We start from the raw sequence: 15,759 nt of genomic DNA, 5'->3' as shown, positions 1-15,759 counted from the left end.
CTGTGCCCCCTGCCCCCCTGCCCCCCCCCCATACATATATATTCTAGAATTTGAGCCGGTTGTCGGGTAGGGACCATCTCTATATGTTGCCAACTTGTACTTCCCAAGTGCTTAGTACCGTGCTCAGCACACAGTAAGCGCTCAATAAATACGATTGAATGACTGAATTAAAGAAGGAAAGACATAAATATACTAAAGAAACAGATATAATATATTAACATAATAATTACATAATATATTATATTAATATATTAATATAATGTAAATTACACACACACACACACACACACACACACACACACACATATTCTAGACTGTGAGCCCGCTGTTGGGTAGGGACTGTCTCTGTGTGTTGCCAACTTGTACTTCCCAAGCGCTTAGTTCTCTGCACACAGTAAGCGCTCAATAAATACTATTGAATGAACGTATATATTCTAGACTGGGAGCCCATTGTCGGGTACGGACCGTCTCTATATGTTGCCAACTTGTACTTCCCAAGCGCTTAGTACAGTGCTCTGCACACAGTAAGCACTCAGTAAATACAATTGAATGAATGAATGAAAGAAGGAAAGAAAGACATAAACATACTAAAGAAACAGATATATTAATATAATAATTATATCATATATTATATTAATATAATGTAAATTATACACACACGCACATATATTCTAGACTGTGAGCCCGCTGTCGGGTAGGGACCGTCTCTATATGTTGTGCCAACTTGTACTTCCCAAGCGCTTAGTACAGTGCTCTGCACACAGTAAGTGCTCAATAAATACGATTGAATGAATGAATGAAAGGAGACACATATACTAAAGAAACAGATATAATATATTAATATAATAATTATGTAATATATTACATTAATATATGAATATAATGTAAATCATATATACACACACATATGTATTCTAGACTGTGAGCCCATTGTCGGGTAGGGACCGTTTCTATATGTTGCCAACTTGTACTTCCCAAGCGTTTAGTACAGTGCTCTGCACACAGTAAGCGCTCAATAAATACGATTGAATGAATGAATGAAAGAACGAAAGACATAAATATACTAAACAAACAGATATATTAATATAATAATTATGTAATATATTAATATAATGTAAATCACACACACACACATATATTCTAGACTGTGAGCCTGGTGTCGGGTAGGGACCGTCTCTATACGTTGCCAACTTGTACTTCCCAAGCGCTTAGTACAGTGCTCTGCACACAGTGCTCAATAAATACGATTGCATGAATGAATGAAAGAAGGAAAGACACAAATATACTAAATAAAGATATAACATATTAATATAATATTATCATACTAACATATTGATATAATGTGAATTACACACACGTGTATATATGTATATATGTGTGTATATGTGTACACAAATGTGTGTATATGTGTATATATAGGTATGTGTGTGTCTATATACACATACATACATATCAATCAATCAATCAATCATATTTATTGAGCGCTTGCTGTGTGCAGAGCACTGTACTGAGCGCTTGGGAAGTACAAGTTGGCAACGTATGGAGACAGTCCCTACCCAGCAATAGGCTCACCGTCTAAAAGGGGGAGACAGTGAACAAAACCAAAACATACTAACAAAATAAAATAAATAGAATAGATATGTACAAGTAAAATAAATAAATAAATAAATAAATAAATAGAGTAATAAATATGTACAAACATATATACATATATACAGGTGCTGTGGGGAAGGGAAGGAGATATGTATAAGTGTGTATATATACATATAAAGAGAGAAGCAGCGTGGCTCAGTGGAAAGAGCACGGGCTTTGGAGTCAGTGGTCGTGGGTTCAAATCCCGGCTCCGCCAATTGTCAGCTGTGTGACCTTGAGCAAGTCACTTCACTTCTCTGGGCCTCAGTTACCTCATCTGTAAAATGGGGGTTGACTGTGAGCACCCCGTGGGACAACCTGATCACCTTGTATCCCCCCAGCGCTTAGAACAGTGCTTTGCACCTAGTAAGCACTTAATAAAAATGCCATCATGATTATTTTTAGACTGTGAGCCCACTGTTGGGTAGGGACGTTCTCTATATGTTGCCAGCTTGTACTTTCCAAGCGCTTAGTACAGTGCTCTGCACACAGTAAGCGCTCAATAAATACGATTGATTGATTGATTGATGTATGTGTGTGTATATATACATATATACATATATGTATGTGTGTATGTATAAGTAGATATGTATGTGTGTGTATGTATGTATATATATATATATGAATGTTTGCATATATATGTGTTTGTATGTGCCTGTGTGTACACACACACACACACACACACACACACACACACACACACACACATAAAAAACCAAGGCCATGCGCAGTGTGGGAGGTGAAGCACGTGGGCCGGGCCCGTCTCCTTCCAGCCTGGCGGGGAGCGCCTGAGGGGACGCGCGCGCGGGCGTGCGCGAGGGCAGGAAGCCAGCGGAGGGAGGAATCAATCAATCAATCAATCAATCAATCGTATTTATTGAGCGCTTACTATGTGCAGAGCACTGTACTAAGCGCTTGGGAAGTACAAATTGGCAACACATAGAGACAGTCCCTACCCAACAGTGGGCTCACAGTCTAAAAGGGGGAGACAGAGAACAGAACCAAACATACCAACAAAATAAGATAAATAGGATAGAAATGTATAAGTAAAATAAATAAATATATAAATAGAGTAATAAATATGTACAACCATATATACATATATACAGGTGCTGTGGGGAAGGGAAGGAGGTAAGATGGGGGGATGGAGAGGGGGACGAGGGGGAGAGGAAGGAAGGGGCTCAGTCTGGGAAGGCCTCCTGGAGGAGGTGAGCTCTCAGCAGGGCCTCTCAGCAGAGGAAGAGGGAGAAGGGGGGCTCGGGGCCTCTGGTTTCCTGCCCGCCCGCCCGCCGTCAGCCGCCACGTTGGTTGCTAGGAGACGCGGTGTCACCGGAAGCCGGGCGCGGGCTAGGCCGAGGCCAGGTAGCCGTGGCCCGGCCCGCGGGGTGAGGGGCCGTGGCCCTGAAGAGGGTCAAGCGTGTCTGAGGGGCCCGCCGACACCGACACCGACACCGACACCGACACTTGCCCGGCAGTGCGGGCCGGCGACATGTCGGGTCCCGGGCCCCGGGCCCCGGGCCCCAAGCCTCGCCAACGACCGGGGGCGCCCGTCTGCTGCTCTTGCTGCTGCTACTGCTACTGCTACTGCTACCGCTACTACTGGCCGGGCCGGACCGGACCGGGACCGGCGACCTGGAGTTGCTCAACCTGGTGGAGGAGGTCCAGCTTAACTTCTACGACTTCCTCGGCATGCAGCAGGTACGGCCAGGCCCGGTCGGGGGCTGCCACCAACGTGCGCAGCTCCCCCTCCCCACCCCCCGCCTTACCCCCGTCCCCTCCCCACAGCACCTCTATATATGTTTGTACATATTTATTATTCGATTTTACTTGTACATATTTATTCTGTTTGGTTTATATGTTTTGTTGTCCGTCTCCCCCCTCTAGACTGTGAGCCCGCTGTCGGGTAGGGGCCGTCTCTATATGTTGCCAGCTTATACTTCCCAAGCCCTTAGTACAGTGCTCTGCACACAGTAAGCGCTCAATTCCATTCAATCGTATTTATTCAATACGATTTATACGATTCAATAAATACGATTGAATGGATGAATAAATACGATTGAACGAAGGAGCGAGGACGGTCTCCTTTCCGCGCAGGCTGCCCGGCCTAGCGGCAGGACCGGCACCCCAAACCTACCGGGGGCGGTCCTGCTCCTTGCCAAGCGCCCCCGTGCCCGGGGTTAGATTCACTGGTGCCACCCCAGGCGGGCTCCCCCGCCCCCGCAGCAGGAAAGGGGCAAGTGGGGTTTTGGGGGGCAGGGTTTGTTTGGCTTCTAGACTGTGAGCCCACTGTTGGGTAGGGACTGTCTCTATCTGTTGCCAACTTGTACTTCCCAAGCGCTTAGTACAGTGCTCTGCACACAGTAAGCGCTCAATAAATACGATTGATTGATTGATTGATTGATTGATTGCCCCACCCCTCACCGCCCATAAGGGCACGAGTCAGAACTTGTCCAGTCTCTGCTGCGCAGTTTGGGATGGGGGTAGTGCCCTTTGGCTCTCTGAAATGAGGAGTCTTCCCAGGGCATGGCCAGTCCTCTCATCAGAATCAGAATCATGGAATTTGCTAAGCGCTTACTATGTGCCAAACATTTTCCTAAGCGTTGGGGTGGATACGAATTAATCAGGTTTAAGGAAGTCCATGTCCCACATGGGGCTCACAATCTGAATCCCCACTTTAGAGGTGAGGGAACTGAGGCTCAGAGAAGTTAAGTGAGCTCACCCAAGGTTACAGCAACCGAGTGGCAGAGCCGGGATTAGAACCCACTTCCCCTGACTCCCAAACCTGAGCTTTGGTGGCTGCTCGAGTTTCCAGTTCCCTGCACTGTGGGCAGGGAACCAGTCTGCTAATTCTGTTGTATCAGACTTCTCCAAGCGCTCAGTACAGTGCTCTGCACATAGTAATAATATTAATAATAACATTAACTGTGGTCTTTGTTAAGCGCTTATAATGTGCAGACCACTGTATTATGTGCTGGGGTGGATAGGGGCCAATTGGGTTGGACACAGACCCTGTCCCACCTGGGGTTCACCGTCTCATCCCCCATTTTATACATCAAGTAACTGAGACACAGAGAGCTAAAGTGACTTAGAGTAAGCACTCTTAGCTCATAGCTCTTGGAAGTGCACATAGCTAAGTGCTGCTGAGAGGCAGCACGGCCTAGGAGTCAGAAAGACCTGGTTTGTTATCCCTGGTCTGTCATGTCTCTCCTGTGTGACCTGGAGCAAGTCACTTCTCTTCTCTGGGTCTCAGTCCCTGCATCTGTAAAATGGGGAATAAGACTGCAAGATCTTTATGGACAAGGAATCCGTCTGCTATTTCTCTTGCAATGTACCCTCTCAAGAACTGAGTACCGTGTTCTGCAACAGAGTACACACTCAATAAATATGTTTGATACATCAAGCCTATGAATCCCCAAAGGGACAGGGGCTGTTTTCACCTCAGTTTGGCTGTGTACACCCTAGTGATTAGTACAGTGCTTGGCACATAGTAGTTCTTAACAAATACCACGCTTACTATGATTATTGTTGCATTGTCATTACTATCATTACTGTCAATGAATACCATTGATTGATTGGTAGAAAGAGTGGAGAAGACTCTCTAGCTCTCCCTATCTAGAGGTCCCCTGTTTCTATCCCAATAGTTGGAGAAGTTGGACTAAGCTAAAGCAGGGGGGCAGGAATTACTGTTTTTCCCTATGATGGGGGTCCCGCATAGAGTTCAAGGTCAAGTGACGGGGGGGCACCCATCCACCCTTGGAGCTCCCTGTGCTCTGACTCTAGGGAAAGAAAGGGGAACTTCTAAAAAAAAAAATCCATGACCGATAAGGGTGTCATGAAAGAGGAGTTCCCAGGATTAGAAGTGTAGAAAACAAGAAAATCTTTCAATCTGGATCGAGTATGCTCACCCGTGGGATTACTGGTGGAGAGACTCCTTTTGGGGTTCACTCAAAGTAAGCGGGGTTCATAGCTAGAAAGGTTATTCTCGTTCCCACCTGGGGGCTCGAGTTCTTTACTATGGAGGGGAATACGATACCACCACAAATAATCATGACATTTGTTCAGCATTTATTATGTGCCAGGACTCTACTAAACTCTGGGGAAGACACAAGTTAATGAGTTTGGACACAGACCCTTTCCCACATGACGCTCAAAATCTTAATCCCCAGTTTGCTGTTGAGGTAACTGATGCCCAGAAAAGTGAAGTGACTTGCCCAACGGCACACAGGAGATACGAGGTGGAGCCGGCATTGCCCTCTCGGGAGAGATTTTCCCATAACAGCTCCTACTAATGAGAATCTTATTTATTTAGTGCTGTTTATGCGTCGAGTAATAATCATAACTATGGTATCTGTTAACTGCTTACTGTGTTCCAATCACTGTTCTAAGTATTGGAGTAGATATAAGGCAATCCGGTCAGACACGGTCTCGATCCTATTCGCAGCTAACAGCCTTAGACTTCTAAGGCTACTATACTCTCTCCCCATTTCACATGGCCTAGTGGATAGCACACGGGCCTGGGCGATAGAAAGACCTGGGTTCTAATCCTTATTCTGCCACCTGTCAGCTTTATGACCCTGGGCACGTCACTTCACTTCTCTGGACCTCCTCTTTAAGAGGAGAATTAAGACGGTAAGTCCCATGTGGGACAGGGACTGTGTCCATTCTGATTATCTTCTATCTTCCCCAGGGTGTAGTCCAGTGCCTGGCCCGTAGTAAGAGCTTCATGATTGCCACAATTCTCATGATGATCGTTATTATTTCACAGAGGAGGAAACTGAGGCACAGAGAGATTTAGTAACTTGCCGAAGGTCACACAGCAGGAACCTCATTGCACTGGATTATTTGTATTAAGGTCTGTGTTCCCCTCTAGTTGATGAAGCTTGGAACTATGCCATCTAGGGTTACCCATAATGGAAAGGACTAAGCCTAAGCATCAGACAGCATCAAATCGCCTGCGCTGGGCAGCCGCGGCGTGGGGAAGAGTCAAAGACGGGTGGTCGATTTGTTGAGCAAAGACAGCTGCAGAGATTCGAGATTTTACTGTTTGGAAGAAGGCAATGGTAAACCACTTCAGTATCTTTACCAAGAAAACTCTATTGATATGCATACCGGGATGACTTGATAACAGAAGATGGGACATTCTGGAAAGGGTGTCTCCATGAAATTGCACTGGATTCCAAACAACTCGATGGCATTTGAAGAAGACCCACCTCTATATTCTGAACCCATTGTGGGCAGGGAATGAGTAAATGTTGTATTGGACTCTCCCAAACGTTTAGAACAGTGCTCCTCACATAGTGAGTGCTCAATAAATGCGATTGATTAACTGAGTGATAACTTGTAGTCTTCTGAGTAGCAGAGCCATGCTCTTGCCAGTAGGCTGCACTGCCTCCCACGAAGCCCCTTAACAGGAGACGATGCAGTTCCCTTTTGATGTTGACATGCCTTAGGGTTCGTGGTGGGGATGAAATTTCCAGTCAGGATAAGGTTTTCAGTGCCTTGCTCTCGGGCCCCCAAATGTTGCCAAAGACTCGGGGTGAGGCTGGATTTTTAATAGGGGAACATGGTCTTCTCACACTGCCATCCCCCACATGACCGGATCTAGGACAGGTGGGCCACGGAGGCTTCTCTGGTCATCAGGGTGTCTTAAGGGACCCCCGAGCTCTAGTCACCTGGTGTCAGTGGAGGGCTACTTAGCAACAATCAAGAGAAACACTTGGATCATTTAGTTGCTATTCTGTACCAATGAAAATATTCAGTGTCACCTTCTTAAGTAATAGTTTGGGAAGCAGCATGCCCACTGGAAAGAACCCGGGCCTGGAAGTCAGAAGGACCCGGCTCCCTTCTTTGTCTGCTGCATGACCTGGGGCAAGTCGCTTCATTTCTCTGTACCTCAGGGCCCTCATCCGTCAAATGAGGAATAAGACTGTGAGCCTTATGTGAGACATGAACTGTGTCCAACTTGATTTGCTTGTGTCTCCCCCAAAGCTTGTTACATGCCTGCCACATAGAGCAGGGATTGTCACCGTTTACTGTTGCACTGTACTTTCCCAAGTGCTTAGTGCAGTGTTCTGCACATGGTAAACACTTAATAAATCCAATTGAATGAATGAATGAATGAGTGAAGTGACTAACCAGTACCCTAAAAATATAGATCTGAAACACCGTTTCTCCTTTTACAAGGAAAGAGACAAACTGTACTTTTATGGTATTTCTTAAGCACATACCATGTGTGAAGCACTGGGGTTTCTACAGGTTAATCCGGCCAATTACAGCCATGTCCCATATGAATCCCCAGTTTGCAGTTGAGCAAACCGAGTCCTAGAAAACTGACATGACTAATGTCAGATCACCCCGTGGGTAAGTGGTGGAGCTGGGATTAGAATCCAGGCCCTCTGACTCCCAGTGTGCTTTATCCACTAGGCCGTGCTGGTTATATGTAACTTGTTGGGAGCCTGTGCTTTAGCCATTAAGCCCAGCTGCTTTATCTGTAGCTTATCCTTTCTCCTGATTGTGTTTTGTGCACAGAGAAATGTGTCTACCAGCTGTGCCATATTGTGTCAGGCACGGTACCGGGAGTCAGATGGATTTGCATTCTAATCCGAGCCCCGCCACCTGTCTGTCGTATGACCCCTATGTGGGACGGGCACTTTGTACAATCTGTTTAGCTTGTAATCTATCCCAAGCGCTTAGTACAGTGTCTGACACTTAGTAAGCGCTTAATAGATATTGTTAAACAACAGCAACAACAAGCAGCATGGCCGGGCGGATAGAGGCCAGGGCTAGGAGTAAGAAGGTCTTGGATTCTAATCCCACTTCCACCATTTATTTGCTGTGCAGCCTTGGGAAAATCACTTCACTTTTCTGGGCCTCAGTTTCCTGATCCGTGAAATGGGTATGAAGACAGTGAGCCCCATGTGGGTCAGGGACTATGTCCAAACTGATGATCTTGCATCATCCTCAGGCCACAACATATTGTGCCTAGTACAGTGTTCTGCACACAGTAAGTGCTCGTTAAATACCATTGATTGATTGATAGTTATTTCTTCCATCCACATATTTAAAAGCATCTGTAACAGAAGACACCTGTCTTGGTAATGTCCAGAGGGGGTGTGGGGGATCCAAGCCATAAAGTAATGGGTTACTTCCCATATGGGGACCAGATCAGTCAACCACTCAATCAGAAACATTTAAGCAACCCTGGGCCGGGTATAGCACCGTAGTAAATGTTGGAAGAAAACACAGACGTTGATTCATCAACAGCCTCCGGTCTCCTACAGAGTCCCCGTCCCCGCAGCCCAGATTACTCTTTTGTCCTCCTGTTCCACCGTAGGGATCTTGTAATAATAATAATGATGGTACTTGTTGAACCCTTTTCGACGTGACCAAGCCCTGTTCTGAGGGCTGGAATTTAGGCAAGTCAACCAGGTGGGATGAACCCAGGCCCTGTGCCTCATGGGGCACGTACTCTTAGTTCCCTTATTTGCGGATGAGGTAAATGAGTCCTAGAGAAGAAAAGCGACTTTCCCAAGGTTACATAGAAGACATGTGGTGGAGCCGGGATTTTCATTCATTCATTCGATCATATTTATTGAGCGCTTACTGTGTGCAGAACACTGTACTAAGCGCTTGGGGACTACAATTTGGCAATATATAGAGACGGCCCCTACCCAACAGCGGGCTCACAATCTAGAAGGGGGAGACAGACAACAAAACAAAACATATTAACAAAATAAAATAAATATGTATAAGTAAAATAAATAAATAAATAGAGTAATAAATATGTACAAACATATATATATATAGATGCTGTGGGGAGTGGAGGAAGGTAAAGCGGGGGGAAGGGGAGGGGGAGGTCGGGGAGAGGATGGAGCGGGCTCAGTCTGGGAAGGCCTCCTGGAAGAGGTGAGCTCTCAGTAGGGCTTTGAAGGGAGGAAGAGAGCTCGCTTGGCGGATGTGCGGCAGGAGGACATTCCAGGCCAGGGGGAGGACGTGGGCCGGGGGTCGACGGCGGAACAGGTGAGAGCGAGGCCCAGTGAGGAGATTAGCAGCAGAGGAGCGGAGGGTGTGGTCTGGGCGTAGGGGTATTTGGTGTCAGTCGGCTGTCCGCGACCCTTCTCCAGGGCGGTAGGTCGTCGCTACAGCTGTTGGGCATCCCGTTGTAGCCAATCCCGACGACCTTGTTTTCCATATTCACGAGGCAGGCACCCACCTGCGAGTTAGGGTCCTTGCTCTGGATCCAACCCGACTGACTTGTATCTACCTCAGCTCTTGGTACAGCGCTTGACCCATAATAAATCAATCAATCAATCAGTCAACCAATGATTCGTATGTTTTGAGGTCTAACTATGGGCCAAGCACTGTACTAAGCGCTTGGGTGAGTATAATAGGACAGAATTAGCAGATACGTTCCCTGCCTATAACTAGCTTATCATCTAGAGGATGCACTTGGTAAATGCCATCATTAATTAATTATCCAACATGAGATTTCAGACACCGTTAAGCCCTCACCCCAGAGCAATAGGATTAAGCCCTCACCCCAGGGCCATTGAGATTTCTCCTACCGCGAGGTGATCGGTCCGAGTACCGACTAAGACCAGCGAGAGCATCCCAGGTTCAAAAGTCTCCACCAGCCTGGCCTTTAGTCGGGCCTGCCGGATCCCCTTTCTAGCTACCCTGCTCTGTGGCAGGTGAAGCTGTTGGTCTGCTTCCCCGGACCCGCGTCAGCAACTTCAGGAGATCACTGGACTACCGAAGTATCCCGAAGGAGGGAGTTCATTGGTGGACACTTAGATTCAGGCGCGGAAGAAGGAAGCAAACAGACCCAGTAAGTGTGGTCATGAAAACTATGGCTTCACTACGAAAACCTACGTAAAGGTAAGACCTCCCCATTTCAATCAATACTTCATGCTGCTTCCCGGATTGTCTTTGTCCAGAAACGCTCTGGGCATGTTACTCCCCTCCTCAAAAATCTCCAGTGGCTACCAATCAATCTGCGCAGCAGGCAGAAACTCCTCACCCTGGGCTTCAAGGCTCTCCATCACCTCGCCCCCTCCTACCTCACCTCCCTTCTCTCCTTCTACAGCCCAGTCCGCACCCTCCGCTCCTCTGCCGCTAATCTCCTCACCGTACCTCGTTCTCGCCTGTCCCGCCATCGACCTCCGGCCCACGTCATCCCCCGGTCCTGGAATGCCCTCCCTCTTCCCATCCGCCAAGCTAGCTCTCTTCCTCCCTTCAAGGCCCTACTGAGAGCTCACCTACTCCAGGAGGCCTTCCCAGACTGAGCCCCTTCCTTCCTCTCCCTCTCATTCCCCTCTCCATCCCCCCATCTTACCTCCTTCCCTTCCCCACTGCACTTGTATATATGTATATATGTTTGTACATATTTGTTACTCTATTTATTTTACTTGTACATATCTATTCTATTTATTTTATTTTGTTAGTATGTTTGGTTTTGTTTTCTGTCTCCCCCTTTTAGACTATGAGCCCACTGTTGGGTAGGGACTGTCTCTATATGTTTCCAACTTGTACTTCCCAAGCACTTAGTACAGTGCTCTGCACACAGTAAGCGCTCAATAAATGCGATTGATGATGATGATGACTTTGATGCATGTGTCTATGGAAAAGCTATGGTTTTACTGCATAAACCTGCAAGAGCTGTGCATCCGTTTACAAAACATGCTCATACCTCAAACGAAAGGTATTACATCCTTTAGGGACCCAGTGTCTCACCCCATCACGGAGCGGTTTGAGCTCATGCCTCAAACTCAATCTCAGATAGACAGGTCCTCGAACCCCTTTTCCTCTCTAGAACTTGTCGGGGCCTTTACAGAGCCTCGGTCCGGGAGTCCCAGGCTAAGCCAAAAACACTCTGGACTGTCCTAGCCTCCCCTCCGGGTTGCAAAGAGCAAGAGTTAGTTAGCCCAGGTGCACATTGTTTTGATGAGTGTGGGCGTGGAAGTGGCAGCTGGGCGTTCATATTCCCCGACCAACCAGGCGAGCAATCCAATATGACCGCCATGTTTGGAAACGATTATCTGCCTGTAACGCGTAACATCGAGCTTCTTCCGCATGGACCCTACTCTACATAGAAACATGTTTTTGTGGACGTGGTAGACGAGGAATATAGAGGGGAATTTGGGTGAGATGTTTCAGCCCTGTTAAGTGTAACTTTGAGCCATATCTGCAAGGTGTGGCCTCTAACTACAAGTCTTTGTTACCCATACATAAACCACTCAGAGCATGTAACAATTCCCTGATAACAGAGGAGAAGGAGGGCCTTTCCAAAATGGGGTCGGTTTGGCTAGCTCTGGTTGGGAGACTCCAAATGCATCCCGACCGGTCAGCTCCAGTGTTGCTCTAGGCAGAGCGCGTTCAGGTGGATCTTCGTGGAGTAGCAGCGGGGAAAAAAGCTACAGAGAAAGCTGGAGAACAACAGAGCGTGACACTATTTAAGCCATGGATTGAGCGAGGAAAGTCAAAATATGCCAGGACCAATGGGGGAGGCAACAGTGGGGAAACATGAGGAAAGGAATGCCCAAATAACTTCCAGTTTCTCGGAGTCTATTCTGTCCTACCCGAGTCCTGTAGACGTACGGGACCAGGTCTCCCGTACCTTGGCCGTCTGGTTTTGGAGGGCAAATCCAGTGTGAGCTGCGCGGACGATATGCACAACGAACTTGGCCAAGTCCTCCTCGTATAGTTTCTTGTGTGAAGCCGGAGCCTACATTCCTAGTCTGACATCCTTCATTCATTCATTCATTCATTCCATCATATTCACTGCGTGCTTACTGTCAGCAGAGCACTGTCCTAAGCCCTTGGAAAGTACAATACGGCATCAAATAGCGACAATCCTTCCATAACGGGCTCAGAATCTAGAAGGGGAGAGATAGACAACAAAACAAAACAAATGGACAGGCATCAATAGTATCAATATAAATAAATAGAATTATAGACGTATACGTGTGATCCATAAAATTAGTAGAATTATAAATATGAATATGTATACACAAGTGCTGTGGGGTGGGGAGGGGTTGTAGAGTAGAGGGAGGAAGTAGAGGCGATGGGGAGGGGATGAGGAGCAGAGGAAAAGGGGGGCTCAGTATTGGAAGGTCTCCCGGAGGAGTTGAGCTCGTGGGGGTCGCATACCTATGGGGATGAAGAGAAGGAGCCCCATGTTCGACAGGGACTAGGTCCAACCCGATCTGGTCTTATCCACCACAGTGCTTAGTACAGTGCCTGGCACATAGGAAACGACTAAAAAATACCGCAGTTAGCATTATTAGACTGGGTGCCCCATGTGGGACAGGGCCTGTATTTTGACCTGATGATCTTGTATCTAGCCCAGTGCTTAGAACGGTGCTTGGCACCTAGTCAGCGCTTTACAAATGCCATCATTATAATTTTTCAGACCCCCAGTCACCTTCCTAAAATTGAAGCGGAAGCTGAGCCGATGTTTGAGTCCTACTCTCCCTAGCGCTCGGTAAAGTGTTCTGCCCCCAGTAGGCACTCCATAAATCCCATCGATTGGCCAAAGAAGCAGATTCCCCCGAGTCACCTGGAGGTCCTGATGGCAGTCATCCAGCAATTCAGGACTGAGGGCTAGACCGACCTTAGTTAATTATATTATAAACATTTCTTATTTATAGTAATGTAAATACTATATACTCTAGATTGTGAGCTCTTTGTGGACAGACAATGTGTCCACCAATTCTGTGGTATTGTAGCCTTTCAAACACTCAGCAAGGTACTCTGCACGCAGTAAGCTCTCAAGAAATCTGATGGATCTACAGATTAGTTCTCCAATTCAGACACTAAATTTAGCTAATTGTTATGAATAAAGGTAGAGCTTAATCTCTACCCATCGGGACGTATCCCCCTTTCTTCTATCCCACGCGTTGGCACCGGTCAACCCGTGGCCCAGTGAGGCCCTTGACGGCCCTACAGCCAATGCCTTATCTGGACAGGCACGAGGGGCATCCCATTTCCTCACTTCTATGGTATTCTTCTGCGGTTTCCAACAGCAGCGCATATCAAATAGGACAAAGTGAAATAGAATAGGACACTTCATGCACCGAGGTTCCAGGGAAGGGAGGACATCCACTCCCAAGGATGCCAAGCGGTTTACTGCACGTGGACCTGAACCAACCTATCATGGAGTGTTGGGAATAACCACTGTCTGCATGGCCACCATTTCTGCTCCATGCCGATGGGAACAGGACCGATTGCATCTCCCAGGACACAGCCGTGGCTTGATCCAGGTACTGGGCTAAAGTGCAGGAGCGGTAGTAGAATAAACTCTCACGACAAGTACTGAGAACGGGATCTGCACATTTCTCAACTCCCACGTGCAGAGGTAGAATAAGAATCATGGCCTGAGGTTCTTCTTAGTGCTCCCAGGCTGGGAGAGAATAGGAAGCCTGTGAGAACGAGGGCCAGAGCCAAGTGTGAGGCCCGAAAGGCCACAAACCGGTGCGGACAATAAACCACCGCCTGAGTCAGAGACCTCCACGAAGATGCCGAGATCTCCCTGCGGACGGGCTATAAACCGGCAGGACCAACAACCACCGCCCGGGTCAAGGACCTGCCCTCTTCCCATCTGCTTCCCCTCCTACACACTCCACCGTGGAGTTCTCCCGCGGTGCTACCTCAAGTGCGGGTGGCAACCCTGGAGCTTCTGGAAGCTGTGGCCAGCAGCTGGGTGACGGAGGAAGAAGCCTGCCCCCAGCAGGAGCTGATCCGCTGCCTCCTCCCTGTCCTTTTCCACTTGAAGGACAAGCACTCAACAGTGGGCGATGAGTCTCTCCGACCCTGCACAGTCCCCTTCATCTTGGTCCCTGGTCCTGGCCTCTTCTCCCCACTCAAACACGGCCTCGGATTCTCTGTTTCATAAAATCCAGATACATATTCTTCTGGCTGGCCCAGAGCATCGACTGGAGGTACACCCAAGTAGTTGGATGGACACTAAGCGGAGGGGAAAGGGAGAGCACGGCCTATGGTACCATCTGGAAGGCCTTGGTGAGTACGACTGGGATGGGTGGGGGGCTGGAGGGGCGTCCTTGAGTCTAAGGGGGAATTGTGGGCCCGGATGTCTCCTGGGGGGGCACATCGATGGGATATCGGGGGTAATTAGCATGTGCAGAGCACTGTGCCCAGAGTCTGGGAGAGTTCAGTTGAACAGCTAGTAGACACGGTCCCGATCTGCAATGACCTTCCAGGTTAGAGGGGTTGATTTGGGAAAGGGACCAGGAGGAGGTTAAGAGCCCAGTGCCCTGGGGTGGCACTAGGTTTTGGGGACTTGGGGGTGGGCATCTACAAGCCTGTTGGGGATGGGCAGGGGTCTCTCACTCTCCTTCTCTTCCTGCTCAGATGGAGAGCTTTGAGGACAACCATCCCATTTTCTGGTCCCAGGCTCTGGCTTATACCAACTGCCCATAACCAGATATGAAATTTACGGCTGCGCTCGTCTTCGGTGAGTGGAGAGTGGAAGGCACTGGGGACAGAAAAGAAAACAAGCAAAAAACCAACAAAAAAGCATCATGTTCTGGCCCAGTCCCTTTTCTTTACCGGATCCCAGAGGAGGCCCCTCTTGGTTCCTCCTCCATGCCTCTGGGGACTGGATATGGAAGCCGAACGACGATAGTCCTTCTGGGAAACAGGTGAATGGATGGATAGGCAAACAAATTAGAAAATAAAAATACAAACCGGCGGGACCATCAACCACCTCCCGGGACAAGACCCTGCCCCGTTCCCATCTCCTGCCCTTCCTACACACTCTAACGGAGGTTTCTTCTCAGGAGAGACCCCAAATACAGGCTGTTCCCGTGGAGCTGCTGGGAACCGTGGCTGGTGGCTGGTCGATGGAGAAGGAAGCCTGCCAACTGCAACATTGATGTTCCACTGCCTCCTCTCTGTCCTCTTCCACGTAATGGACCAGCACCCTACAGTGAGCAAAATACATCTTCCCCACCTTCTGCAGTCCCTGCCTATTTTGGGCGGCTGGTCCTCCCCTCCCTCTCCCTCTGACACCTCCCCTCCCCCTGCAACCCCCATTCTTGTTCTCCATTTCCAGAAGGTCTTCTGGAAGGCCTACATATCTTCTTCAGTATACACCATCAACATCAGTCT

The 15,759-nt window shown here is 48.1% G+C and overlaps 1 pseudogene; it reads right to left on the bottom strand.

The window, feature by feature from the left end:
• Positions 1–14,518: 14,518 nt before the first annotated feature.
• On the bottom strand, positions 14,519–15,236 carry LOC119923333 (annotated as a pseudogene).
• Positions 15,237–15,759: the final 523 nt, after the last annotated feature.

The sequence above is a fragment of the Tachyglossus aculeatus genome, unplaced genomic scaffold (assembly GCF_015852505.1).
Source record: "Tachyglossus aculeatus isolate mTacAcu1 unplaced genomic scaffold, mTacAcu1.pri scaffold_176_arrow_ctg1, whole genome shotgun sequence".
Classification (NCBI taxonomy): domain Eukaryota; kingdom Metazoa; phylum Chordata; class Mammalia; order Monotremata; family Tachyglossidae; genus Tachyglossus; species Tachyglossus aculeatus.
Note: the sequence above shows the minus strand (reverse complement) of the source record. Positions and strands in the feature narration are given on the sequence as shown.